We start from the raw sequence: 12,430 nt of genomic DNA, 5'->3' as shown, positions 1-12,430 counted from the left end.
CGCCCACTACCACTGGGAGTCCGCTTCCATCAACTGCTCCATTCTCTTTCCTTCCGCTTTCCTAAAACTATCTTGACAACTTGGGGTCTAACATTCTGCGTGGTGTCTGTCTGTTCTGAGTCGTGTCTCCCTACCACTTTCGCGCAACGACGCTCTGAGCATGTTTTTTAGGGAATTGACTAGTTTGAACCTGGGACCTGTTGCTGGTAAGGAGACGCCAGACCACACGTGACATGTAGAGTTCAGAAGAGTTCAGTGAGACTAGCGATGATATAACCAAATACTTAATGATTTCAGCGTCAGCTCCACTGCACTCCCTGTAAAGGAATCTTAATACTAACTAAATGTAGTGGAAGGGGTTGAAGGCTTTCCTATTTTTAGTTAACTGGTAAAATAACGTCGAAAAAGCAGTTAAGTTTAGCATTGGAAATTTTTTTTCTACTCACAAAACATTGTTAATAAATTGCACTATTGATAAAAGAAAATGTTTTAATACAGGATAATAAAACCAACTGCGTTCAACAACAATGTGAACGAATATTCCCTGAATGGGTTTCTAAGTTCTACAATGGATCGAATGATGACCTATGCCATATCACATCTGTAATCTAGGTATAAATTGAGTTCCACAAAAGAGAAAACTATCAAAATGGTCTACAGTGACCCTCAATTATCTTTAATTACTTATCTAACTTGTCGTAAATTACAGTGGCTGATGTGGCTTCTCAATAACTACATAACAGAAAAAATCATCGCGTTTCAGATTTTTATTTAAAGTAGCAAATGTGAACACCATGAGATTTAATTGACGATCGACACTAGTATTACGTAAAATGGGGGTGTAACAGATGAGACTTCTGCAGTTCTGAGTAAAGCTTTATGCGCTGTTATGTCGCATCGTGTGCGTTCATTACCTTGTCGTTGGTTAGGCAACGTAAGGGGGCGGCGGGCGACGCAGCTCCATACAGCTCGCCGTCTCGGAAGCAACTATCTCTTAATTTCTCCTTACTACAATTTACCGAAGTTGGTTTAAAAAAAACTATCTAGGTGTGTTTTCATCTGACCAATCAGGGTCTCAATGTTAACCTTAAGCTGCGCCTACAAAATTTCTGTCTATCCAATGATAAACGTTATACTTTCCGTGGTGGGGCAATGTTTTTAACGTTTGCAACGTAGCAGAGACGGGAAGAAGTCTCACGCTAAACTTGCAGCTTATGTGGCCCTTTTAGTGTTATCGTAAGATCTATACTGTTCTTCTGGAGGGCTCTATCTTTTAACATGGGCTGAGGGGTGGTCCTGGCGGTTGGCTGGCGACGTGGGGTCCGTCCCTTATCGTAGGGCCTTCTAGCTGAACACGGTTCTGCTCTCGGCTTCTGTTCTCGTTTCTCCCCTCGGAACTGCGTCTTTTTCACGGTGGGATGGTATTGACATGCTTTTCGGCTTTCTTGTGTTAGTCTGTGGTATTCGATTTGCTCACTCGTTAATAGTATTACTTTGGTTAATTTAATGTCACGATTTATTCGGAGCTATGTGACATACTGCTGGATTTGCTTATCATGTCAGGGTTTTCATGGAAGGTGTTGGATTTGCCCGACACGTTACAGGGGTACAGCACCGCCTTGGCTCCATCCCCGGGCCTGCCTGCTCCGTGACCTTCGTCAGTTTTCCGAGAATGGTACCCCTTCACATATTTATCGTCGGGCATTTGCTACTCTATGTGCACAAATGAAGGAAGCCACATTTATTTATACTGATGGCTCAAAAACATCGTTTGGTGTAGGGAGTGCCTATATTGTTGACGACACCCCACCTCGATTTCGGCTTCCCGACCAGTGTTCGGTTTATACTGCGAAGCTTTACGCTGTTCTCCAGGCTGTCCAATACATCCGTCGCAATCAGCGGATACAGTATGTTATCTGTTCAGATTCTCTCACCTCTCTCCTTAGTCTCCAAGCTACTACCCTGTCCACCCTCTGGTCCACCGGATTCAGGACTGCCTCCACTTGCTCCAATTACGGAGCGTCTCTGTGGCGTTCCTCTGGATCCCAGGACACGTTGTTATCTGTGGAAATGAGGCGCCTGATATAGCGGCCAAGGCTGCGGTCTCTCTCCTTTGGCCCCCCAGGGGGTCCACAACTCTTTTGTGGACAAGTGCGTAGCGAGCACGGGACCCCGAGCTAATATGGCCCTCCTTCCTTTCCGGGCTGCATACCTTCCCTTCCCTTCCCTTTCCGCATCCCTCCCCGTCCCCCATCTTCGCCCCCCCCCCTCACCCCTGGCTCTTTCCTTCCCTTTCTCCCCCTCTGGGAGTACGGTTTGTGCCTACGTCTGGAGACGGACGCTCGAAACTGTTCCAAATTCCTTGCTTTCTCCACTTACAAGTCCTCGTCCTTCCTCTGTCCTCTTTTCCTTCCCTCTTTTCCTTCCCTCTTTTCCTTCCCTCTTTTCCTTCCCTCTTTTCCTTCCCTCTTTTCCTTCCCTCTTTTCCTTCCCTCTTTTCCTTCCCTCTTTTCCTTCCCTCTTTTCCTTCCCTCTTTTCCTTCCCTCTTTTCCTTCCCTCTTTTCCTTCCCTCTTTTCCTTCCCTCTTTTCCTTCCCTCTTTTCCTTCCCTCTTTTCCTTCCCTCTTTTCCTTCCCTCTTTTCCTTCCCTCTTTTCCTTCCCTCTTTTCCTTCCCTCTTTTCCTTCCCTCTTTTCCTTCCCTCTTTTCCTTCCCTCTTTTCCTTCCCTCTTTTCCTTCCCTCTTTTCCTTCCCTCTTTTCCTTCCCTCTTTTCCTTCCCTCTTTTCCTTCCCTCTTTTCCTTCCCTCTTTTCCTTCCCTCTTTTCCTTCCCTCTTTTCCTTCCCTCTTTTCCTTCCCTCTTTTCCTTCCCTCTTTTCCTTCCCTCTTTTCCTTCCCTCTTTTCCTTCCCTCTTTTCCTTCCCTCTTTTCCTTCCCTCTTTTCCTTCCCTCTTTTCCTTCCCTCTTTTCCTTCCCTCTTTTCCTTCCCTCTTTTCCTTCCCTCTTTTCCTTCCCTCTTTTCCTTCCCTCTTTTCCTTCCCTCTTTTCCTTCCCTCTTTTCCTTCCCTCTTTTCCTTCCCTCTTTTCCTTCCCTCTTTTCCTTCCCTCTTTTCCTTCCCTCTTTTCCTTCCCTCTTTTCCTTCCCTCTTTTCCTTCCCTCTTTTCCTTCCCTCTTTTCCTTCCCTCTTTTCCTTCCCTCTTTTCCTTCCCTCTTTTCCTTCCCTCTTTTCCTTCCCTCTTTTCCTTCCCTCTTTTCCTTCCCTCTTTTCCTTCCCTCTTTTCCTTCCCTCTTTTCCTTCCCTCTTTTCCTTCCCTCTTTTCCTTCCCTCTTTTCCTTCCCTCTTTTCCTTCCCTCTTTTCCTTCCCTCTTTTCCTTCCCTCTTTTCCTTCCCTCTTTTCCTTCCCTCTTTTCCTTCCCTCTTTTCCTTCCCTCTTTTCCTTCCCTCTTTTCCTTCCCTCTTTTCCTTCCCTCTTTTCCTTCCCTCTTTTCCTTTTTCCTCCCTGTGCGTGTCTGAAGGCCGACCCACGCACTACAATGCGCAGCATGTGACGGGGTAACGCGTAATTCCCCGCCCCGGGTAGACAGGTAGGACACGTACGTACCCCCTGGTAACGGCCAGGCCCAGGGAGGGGTGATTACCCGAGCTGATACCTTCCGAAGGAGCCGATTGGTCCCTCCGTCCGTTTGTCGGGAGGTGTGACCTGAGGTGTGACCTGAGGTGTGAACAATCACCTAAGGCAAGTGTGCCCTCGGTGAGGGCCCCCACAAGGAAGGAGCGCGCCATCGGAGACGCCGGTAATCATGGGGGATTCTTCCGTAATGGTTTCCTCACCTTCCACTACATCTGCTCACAAACGTAAGTTCACTGAGTCTCAGCCACAGACGGTTCTTCCATCGTTGCCACAGTTCCTTGTTGTTTCTCAGTCTGACGAAGGTCTCGACTTTTCCACGGTCAACCCTTTCATTATTCAGAAAGGTGTCGACGCAATTGCGGGTCCTGTAAAGTCTTGTTCCAGATTACGGAATGGCACCCTGTTGTTAGAAACACACAGTGCCCTCCAGGCTCAAAAATTGCTGCGTACTTCTCCGCTCCACACCTTCCCTGTCCGGGTGGAACCGCACCGTACCTTAAATTCCTCGCGTGGAGTCGTTTATACACGCTCCCTCGATGGATTGTCTGACGAAGAAATTCAGCACCACCTGTCTGACCAGGGCGTCACGGCTGTTCATCGGGTTATGAAAAGGGTTGACTCGAACATCATTCCAACCCGCACTGTCTTCTTGACATTTGACAAAGTTCAACTCCCATCAAAAATCAAAGCAGGCTATGAGATCATTTCCGTTCGCCCTTATGTCCCAAACCCTACGCGTTGCTCTCGATGTCAGCGGTTCAATCACACCAGCCAGTCCTGTTCCAATCCGGCCAAATGTTACGTGTGGCAAGGATGCCCATGAGGGTGCTTGTCCACCTCCATCCCCTCGCTGCATCAACTGTATGGGTGACCACGCTGCTTCCTCTCGAGATTGCCCCGTTTATAAGGACGAAAAGCTAATCCAGGAAATAAGAGTGAAGAAAAAGGTGTCGACCTTTGCTGCTCGAAAATTATTCGCCAGTCGACAGCCCACCGTGCCTCAGAAAGGAAAATACAGCACTGTCCTTGCTTCTCCTCGGCCAACAAAGGAGGCGGCCACGCAGAATGGCGACCTCACCTTTGGTACCACGGTCGTCAGATCGGCCAGCGCAAAGATCGCCCGTTCCACCTCACCACTTTCGCCTGCCCACTCAATGGCTCACCCTTCGTTGGGTTCTGCTAAATCTCGAGCCCAAAAGTCAGACGCCAAGTCTTCGAAAAAAGAGCATTCCCGTGAAGAGTTTTTACGTACCGCAACTTCACAACCATCGGTTCCTCCTTCATCTAAACATCATACTTCCAAGAAGGCTACAAAGAAACACAGTACCTGGCGGAAATCGCCCTCGGCCGTCTTCTGTGTCGCCGAGGCGCACTGCTGGTGGCCGATCAACCGGCCGATCGCTGGTGGCAGGAGCTGCTCCTGACCAACCTATGGATCAGGATCTTCTGCCTTCGACTGAATACCATTCCATGCAGTCGGTCACAAGCTCTGAGCAGTCGTTGAGTTGACAGCACCCTTGGTCACGTTCCTCCATTTTCTGTTCACCCTATGTCCATTATCCACTGGAATATCCGCGGCATTCGAGCCAATCGGGATGAATTGTCGATCCTCTTACGATCCTACTCACTGGTCATCTTCTGTCTTCAGGAAACAAAGCTGCGTCCCCATGACCGCTTTGTTCTCCCTCATTTTCAGTCCGTCCGATATGACCTCCCCTCTGTTGAAGGCACTCCAGCCCATGGAGGACTCATGATTCTGCTCCATGATACTCTCCATTATCACCCAATCCCCTTAAACAGTTCCTTCCAAGCTGTCGCCGTACGTCTTTCCCTTTCTGGATACACGTTCTCTCTTTGTACGGTATACATTCCATCGTCCACACCAATGGCACGAGCTGATCTCCTTATCCTCTTGATCAGCTTCCACCCCCCTATTTGCTGGTTGGGGACTTCAATGCCCACCACCCGCTTTGGGGATCTCCGCATCCTTGTCCACGTGGCTCCCTATTGCTAGACGTCTTCCACCAAGCGGATCTAGTCTGCCTCAATACTGGGGTCCCCACATTTTTGTCTGCCTCCACGACAACTTTATCTCATTTGGACCTTGCGGTCGGTACTGTTCCGCTAGCTCGGCGCTTCGAATGGTTCGCCCTTGATGATACACACTCTAGTGACCACTTTCCATGTCTTCTTAGACTGCAGCCTCAACTGCCATATATGCGCTCGCGACGCTGGAAGATTGCCCAAGCCGATTGGACACTTTTTTCGTCGCTAGCAACATTCGATGACCGTCGCTTTCCTAGCGTCGACGATGAGGTCACACATGTTACCGACGTTATTCTCACCGCTGCGGAACGTTCAATACCACGCACCTCCGAATTGCCCCGGCGCCCCCCAGTTCCTTGGTGGAACGAGGCATGCTGTGACGCAATACGTGAGCGGCGACGTGCTCTGCGCATTTTCCGTCACCATCCAACCTTGGCCAACTGTATCCGATATAAGCAGCTCCGTGCGCGATGCCGTCGCGTCATCCGCGATAGCAAGAAGGCAAGCTGGAAATTCTTTATTAGCTCATTTAACACCTTCACTCCCTCCTCGGAAGTTTGGAGTCGGCTTCGGCGGTTATCAGGCGCGCCTAGTTTCTCCCCGGTCTCTGGGCTCACTGTCGCGAATGATACCTTAGTGGACCCCGTCACAATTTCTAACTCATTGGGTCAGCACTTTGCTGAGATATCAAGCTCTTCAAATTACCCGCCAGCGTTTCTCCCGAAGAAACGTGCAGCGGAAGTGCGACATCTTGCTTTCTCCTCTCACAATCACGAAAGCTACAATACTGTTTTCTCCATGCGGGAACTCCAACATGCCCTCTCTTCTTCTCGCTCCTCCGCCCAAGGACCGGATGGTATCCATGTCCAAATGTTGCTGAATTTATCAACCCATAGTCTGCGTTACCTCCTTCGCCTTTATAATCGAATTTGGACCGACAGTACCTTTCCCAGGCGATGGCGGGAAGCTATTGTCGTTCCCGTTCCGAAACCTGGAAAGGACAAACCTCTCCCCTCTAGCTATCGCCCCATTTCTCTCACGAGTAGTGTCTGTAAGGTTTTGGAGCGTATGGTGAATTACCGTTTAGCTTGGTGGCTGGAATCCTGCAGTCTTTTAACACCAGCCCAATGCGGATTCCGAAAGCATCGTTCTGCAGTTGACCATCTTGTTGCTGTCTCCACTTATATCATGAACAATTTTCTCCGGAAACGCCAAACAGTAGCAATATTTTTTGATCTGTAGAGAGCATACGATACCTGTTGGAGGACAGGCATCCTCCGCACACTGTTCTCTTGGGGCTTTCGGGGCCGGCTGCCCCTTTTTCTTCGCGAATTTATGGCAGAGCGCACATTTAGGGTGCGCATGAACACTACTCTCTCCCGTACTTTCTCCCAAGAAAACGGGGTACCCCAGGGCTCCGTGCTGAGTGTTGTACTGTTTGCCATCGCCATTAATCCAATTATGGATTGTCTCCTTCCTGATGTCTCGGGCTCCCTCTTTGTGGACGATTTTGCGACCTACTACAGCTCTCAACGGACCAGCCTCCTTGAAAGACGTCTTCATGGATGTCTCGATCGCCTCCACTCGGGGAGCATCGAAACCGGCTTCCGTTTCTCACCCAGTAAGACCGTTTGTGTTAATTTTTGGCGACGTAAGGAGTTTCTTCCGCCCTCCTTACATCTAGGTCCTGTCAACCTTCCGTTTTCCGACGTCGCTAAATTCTTGGGTCTTATGATTGAAAGAAAACTGTGCTGGTCCTCCCACGTTTCCTATCTTTCGGCTCGCTGTCTGCGTTCCCTTAACACCCTCCGTGTCCTGAATGGTACTTCCTGGGGAGCGGACCGAGTGGTCCTTCTCCGCCTCTATCGCGCCTTAGTGCGCTCGAAATTGGATTATGGAAGCATAGTCTACTCCTCTGCTCGGCCGTCTATTCTTCGGCGTCTCGACTCTATCCACCACTGTGGATTACGTTTAGTGTCTGGAGCTTTTTACACCAGCCCTGTGGAAAGCCTTTATGCTGAGACTGCTGAACCTCTGCTGTCCAATCGGCGGGCAGTCCTTCTGAGTCGTTATGCTAGCCATCTGTCTTCCATGCCTGCTAATCCAGCCCATGACCTTTTTTTCGACGCCTCCTTTGATGTAGGGTATGCAGGCCGCTCCTCCTCCCTACTACCCCCGGGAGTCCGCTTCCGTCAACTGCTCCATTCCCTTTCCTTCCGCTTTCCTAAAACCTTCTTGACAACTTTGGGGTACAGCACCGCCTTGGCTCCGTCCCCGGATCGACTTGCTCCGAGACCTATGTCAATTTCACAAGGATGGTACCCCTACACTTGTTTACCGTCGGGCATTTGCTGCTCTATGTGCACAAATGACGGACGCCACATTTATTTACACCGACGGCTCGAAAACATCGTTAGGTGTAGGGAGTGCCTATATTGTTGGCGACACCCCAAATCACTTTCGGCTTCCTGACCAGTGTTCGGTTTATACTGCGGAGCTTTACGCTGTGCTCCAGGCTGTCCACTAAATCCGCCGCCATCAGCGGATACAGTACGTAATCGGCTCAGATTCTCTCAGCTCTCTCCTAAGTCTCCAAGCTCTTTACCCTGTGCACCCTCTGGTCCACCGGATTCAGGACTGTCTGCGCTTGCTTCACCTGGGGGGCGTCTCGGTGGCGTTCCTCTGGCTCCCGGGACACGCTGGTATCTGTGGAAATGAGGCGGCCGATATAGCGGCCAAGGCTGCAGTCTCTCTTCCTCGGCCAGCTATTCAGTCGCTTCCCATTACCGATCTACGGAGCGGTTTATGTTGCCAAGTTGCTCATTTATGGCATGCACATTGGTCAACACTTCCCCATAATAAATTGCGGGAAGTGAAAGCCCTTCCTTGCGCTTGGACCTCTTCCTCCCGAACGCGTCGACGGGAGGAGGTAATTTTAGCTAGACTCCGGATAGGGCACTGTCTTTTTAGCCATCGGCATCTTTTAAGCGGCGATCCTCCCCCACTCTGTCCCCACTGCTCTCAGCTGTGGACGGTAAGACACCTTTTAATTGAGTGCCCCTATTTTAATCCGTTACGCGTTTGTCTACAGCTGTCGCCTGATATATCGTCCATTTTAGCAGATGACACGCGCTCAGCCGATCGCGTTCTCGAGTTTATTAGTGCCAGTGAGATGACGTCTGTCATTTGAAGCTCTTTTTGGGGCCAACCAACCGCCTTCTGTAATGGTTTTTAAGCTTTCCTTCTGTTTCTAGTTTCTCCAATTCTATTAATTTCGTTCCAATTGCTGCTGGTTTCCAGTTTCGTTTATTTTACCTTTTCCTAAGTCACAGACTGGGCGCTAATGGCCGTAGCAGTTTTGCGCGCTAAAACATAACAAAAAAAAAGCGGATATCTCTTTCGGCTGACACCTGTTGCACTAACTCATCGTGGGATGACCATGATGCTCATAACGTCTTCAAAAACTATTAGCAGTGGATTGGGCAGATCGCTGGTGAGCACCCTCATTCATCAGTAGAGAAGCCTTAAACATCACTCACCTGAGCATACTCCTACAAAATTGAGAATCAGTTACAGTAACGTTACACAGATGCGTCATTGTTTTAGTTACAGTTCAAAGGACCTAGGGCACATTAACTGAGGTGTCCCGATTTTAGATCCAGAACTGTTTCTACGGTGTTAACAATGGTCTGACGTGAATAAAAGGGTGCACTGTCGAACGAAACGGCCCCTTCAGGGGACGTGCAGAAACTTTAGAAAGCAGAATCATTGTGGGTATACAATTTTTCTCTTGAACGGCATAAAGCCTTAAATTTCAGCTGTGGGGTCGTAACATGTCCAGACCATATGGACATCAGTGTTTTATAGCGGGAATGGGTAGGTGATGATGTTACGGAAATGCAATATGTGAAAAAGGAAGTGAATGGAAAGCTTGAAAGAACAAACATTCATTTTAACTTTCAGTACGCAAGGCATTATATCACATCATGACTTACGTGGGAGAGGGAAAAAGTGGTAACTGGTCAGTCTGCGCTCCCGAGCGGTACAGAGCAGAAAGCGGAAGGACAATTGACAGTGAAGGCGTTTGATTGTTTTCTTCTATCTGAGCCAACACTGGTACAGGCGTTTACTAGAAATGCAGGTGGTGAAACTCTGTAGGTGACTCGTTGTGAGGACAGGGTTTTAAAATAGTTGTTTATTCCAGACAGGACTAATACAATGGAGGCTAGTTCTAGGGTTAGGGAAAATATGAATAACGCTGTTACAACAGAAGCCAGTGCACAATTCCCAGAAGTGGATGCTAACAATGGTAGAAGACACCAGCAGCATCTTAAGGCAACAACTTAGTTGCAAAACAAAACATACTGAATGTGACACTGTTCACTGAGGCACTCCAAGTGAGAGAGCAGAGTTACGTGAAGCTGGATCGAGGCTGGAGTCGACGGACGCGGATACGGCGCCCAGATCGTCTGATTGAGAACTCTGCCAAAATGCGTAATGTAGGGGTTTTAAAGAGTCGCGCGAGGCACTGTTTTGCCCACTTAAAGCCACCCAGCGAATCCAGAAGGTCTCTTGCAGGTGCCTGCCAATAACGGTTCAGTTAGGTCCCCTCTACTGCTCTTATGGCGAGATTGTTATTGCAGTTGCACTAACTAAACCGTATTTGGTATCAACATCGTTCAGCTGAAAGCTAAACGTAGCTGCTCTGCCAAATAGGGCTTGCAACATAATTGTTATACGTTATTTAGCCCCACTCTCTTTCTAACCCTTGCTGACGTTGCTGTTCTCAGAGCTGGTATAAAGCTGGGTTTATACATTAGTACGTGCATGTTGCTTATAAAGTTCTACGGTGGCAACCAACAACAGCGTCTAGACGAAATTTGAAGTTACATGCTAATTTCTTGAAGACTAACTAACGCTGTGGGACCGCTTATGGGGTCGTCTGCATTTTCGCAAGGCTCCCCCTTTACAGTTTATTTCATGTAACATAATCCCTCCTAGTTTCGTCTGCCCTCTGCATCGTCTCTGCTTCCAAACCTTCGAAAACATGTCCTCCTTTCTCACAGCTGCAAGATAACACTACAATAGCAACGAATAATCAATATATTACAGTTCCCAGCCACATTAAGACAGCCTACTTACACTTGAAAAGTCGTCCCTGATTTCTGAACCCCATGTCGTGTTAGAAGTGCCGAAGATATCATCACACTACCATTGCATGTTTTAGCCATGTTAATTGGGGAATTATGGTCAAATAACTAGTGATCTAGGTGTGGACTGCACAGATCTACTGGTGAGTGTTAATTGCTGTCACTCACATCCAGAGTGGAGCAGTGTATGCCCACAGTGTATGTCGAGGCAAGAATAAAAATTCGGGAACTGGCTCAAATGTTGCATGTCATATGCAGAAGAAAAGAAGCTGTTTAAAGTCATGTAGCTTCCTAACTGCTTCCCATACTTGAATCGACTGTGAAATAGCCCACAGTTTGTTAGCATGTCAACTAACATTGGAGTGGCAACTGACGCTCCTAACAATTGCACCTGCTGCTGCACTTGCCAAAAGTTACTATAGTAACACTGTGCTTCCCAGAGATTGTTACACAAACTTGTCAGACTGACACAGTACAGCCACTGCCCTCAACTGTTAGTCATTCAAGGGTCTTCCCGTGTTTGAATACAAAAAGGGACAGAACCAAAAGCACCAGCAGCTGCTGCTGCTGCTGCTGCTGCTGCTGCTGCTGCTGCCAAGGAGTTAACGATTAATTTTGTCCAAACTGGCCACACACAGTCCTAGTTCTGCACCACCAACGAAGTTGCGTTCTACAATACGGTGAGCAGAGAATGGGAAGGGCAACCGTACCAGTAAATAATGGACACATTGCAGTGAAATTTTAACCCATTGACTTGGTCGAACCAAACAACCGCACGCGAGCAACCATTCTGATAGCTCTTTTTCATAGGTTTGGGGTTTTCAGTCCCCTCCTCCACAACCGCGTCCGCTCGAATAATTCCCCCCACCCCTTGGGCGACCGCGTCCGCTCGAATAATTCCCCCCCCCCCCTGGGCGACCGCGTCCGCTCGAATTCCCCCCCGCCCCCTGGGCGACCGCGTCCGCTCGAATTCCCCCCGCCCCCCTGGCGACCGCGTCCGCTCGAATTCCCCCCCGCCCCCTGGGCGACCGCGTCCGCTCGAATTCCCCCCCCGCCCCCTGGGCGACCGCGTCCGCTCGAATTCCCCCCCGCCCCCTGGGCGACCGCGTCCGCTCGAATTCCCCCCCCGCCCCCTGGGCGACCCGCGTCCGCTCGAATTCCCCCCCGCCCCCTGGGCGACCGCGTCCGCTCGAATTCCCCCCCGCCCCCTGGGCGACCGCGTCCGCTCGAATTCCCCCCCGCCCCCTGGGCGACCGCGTCCGCTCGAATTCCCCCCCGCCCCCTGGGCGACCGCGTCCGCTCGAATTCCGCCCCGCCCCCTGGGCGACCGCGTCCGCTCGAATTCCCCCCCGCCCCTTGGGCGACCGCGTTCCGCTCGAATTCCCCCCCGCCCCCTGGCGACCGGCCGCGTCCGCCTCGAATTCCCCCCCGCCCCCTGGGCGACCGCGTCCGCTCGAATTCCCCCCCGCCCCCTGGGCGACCGCGTCCGCTCGAATTCCCCCCCCCCGCCCCCTGGGCGACCGCGTCCGCTCGAATTCCCCCCCCCGCCCCCTGGGCGACCGCGTCCGCTCGAATTCCCCCCCCCCGCCCCCTGGGCGACCGC

This window comes from Schistocerca piceifrons, chromosome 2, assembly GCF_021461385.2.
Source record: "Schistocerca piceifrons isolate TAMUIC-IGC-003096 chromosome 2, iqSchPice1.1, whole genome shotgun sequence".
Taxonomy (NCBI): domain Eukaryota; kingdom Metazoa; phylum Arthropoda; class Insecta; order Orthoptera; family Acrididae; genus Schistocerca; species Schistocerca piceifrons.
Note: the sequence above shows the minus strand (reverse complement) of the source record.